We start from the raw sequence: 1,663 nt of genomic DNA, 5'->3' as shown, positions 1-1,663 counted from the left end.
GCCGCCTTCCCGACCCCGATCTCGTCCCCACTGCCGCCTTCCCGACCCCGATCCCGCGGCACCGCCGCTTCCCGATCCCATCGCCGCCTTCCCGACCCCGATCCCGCGGCACCGCCGCCTTCCTGATCCCACCGCCGCCTTCCCGACCCCGATCCCGTCCCCACCGCCGCCTTCCCGACCCCACCGGCAGCGGCCCCCGGGTCGTGCTCCTCGGAGGGAACCGTCGAGCCCTCCGCCCCCGTGGGATTACCGGGCTCCGCGGGTGGGATGTGTGTTTGTTCGGGGAGTTGGTAATGGAGTTAATTAATAGGGCTCCGGAGCGGAGCGGGGTAAAGGGAGTCCCCCCGGAGCGCAGCGGGGATGGGGATTGGGGGGGACGGGCACACACGCCGAGCGTCCCCCCCATCCCCGGTTTGGAGGTGGGTTTTGGAGGTTCGAAGGTAGGTTTTGGAGGTGGGTCTTGGAGGTTTGGAGGTGGGTTTTTGAGGTTTGGGGGTGGACTTTGGAGGTCTGGAAGTAGGTTTTGCAGGTGGATTTTGGAGGTTTGAGGCTGGGTTTTGGAGATTTGGAGGTGGGTTTTGGAAGTAGGTTTTGGAGGTGGGTTTTGGGGGTTAGGAGGTGGGTTTTGGAGGAGAGGCTTTAGCTTTTAGTCCTTGTTTCCAAACGCCCATCCCAAGCCAGCTCTAGCCCAAGTAAGCATGTCTTCTCCTGGTGCTGCAGGTCAGGAAGCAAAGTGGCAGAATTGCTTTGGGTAAAAGTCACTTCCCTGCCTGCTGCTTCCAGGACAGCTGCCCCCTGTGGAGGGCATTGATCTACCTCAAGCATCCTAAACAGCCTCCAAGTGTTACAGGACGAATGAGGTGAATGGATGGCCCACAGGATATGTTTGGCACTCCTATGCCTTATTGAGGAGACAGGGATTGAACTGAGGCTTAGAGGATGCTCAGATATCATGAGAGGAACCCCCAGCCCTGCCCCATGGCTGTGGTTAAAGCCTTGGTGATAGCAACTCTTTGGGTAATTAAAAAAATAAATAGGGAAGCAGTTTCCTTTTACCAAAGAAAGACTATTTCGGAGCTGGCTGAGCTGTTGGCTGCAGGAAAACCTTGAGTGCTTGGGATGCACAGATGCTGCCTTTGATTTTCAGCCCACCCAAACTCTCTTGAGGTGTCTGTGATGTAGGAACTGCATGTCCAGGCTGGAATCACCTCACTGCATCCATGGCAGGCTGTGGGCTGGAGCTCTGGCAACCCCTTTGTCTTGATTTGCTCTTTTTATCGTGAAGGCAAACAGCATTAAACAGCCTTAACCGAGGCCTATCTTGCTGATGCCACCAGGTATCCTTATGGATAAACCACTGCTTTATCCATGTGGTAGAGTTGGGAAATGCATAACTGCTAAGGAATTGTGTTTGGTGAAAGCCCTGGAAGCACGTGGCTGGTCTGTCTCTGACTGGGGTGAGAATCACTGGTGCCAATGATGCTGGCCAGCAGCAGAGGTTATTTTTTAGTCCTAGCACAGGACAGTGTTACTGTTTCCAGGGAGGATGTGCTCCAGGTGGACACCAGCAATCCCGGGAAGAAGACATTTGTGCTTTGGTAGGACTGTGTTGGTGAGTCTCTGCTTGCCCGGCACCATTCTGTGTTGGAAGTCACAGCAACTA

Source organism: Lepidothrix coronata, unplaced genomic scaffold (assembly GCF_001604755.1).
Source record: "Lepidothrix coronata isolate B3197 unplaced genomic scaffold, Lepidothrix_coronata-1.0 Scaffold121, whole genome shotgun sequence".
NCBI classification, from domain to species: Eukaryota; Metazoa; Chordata; class Aves; order Passeriformes; family Pipridae; genus Lepidothrix; species Lepidothrix coronata.
The sequence above is the reverse complement of the archived record's forward strand: the minus strand, read 5'-3'. Positions refer to the sequence as shown.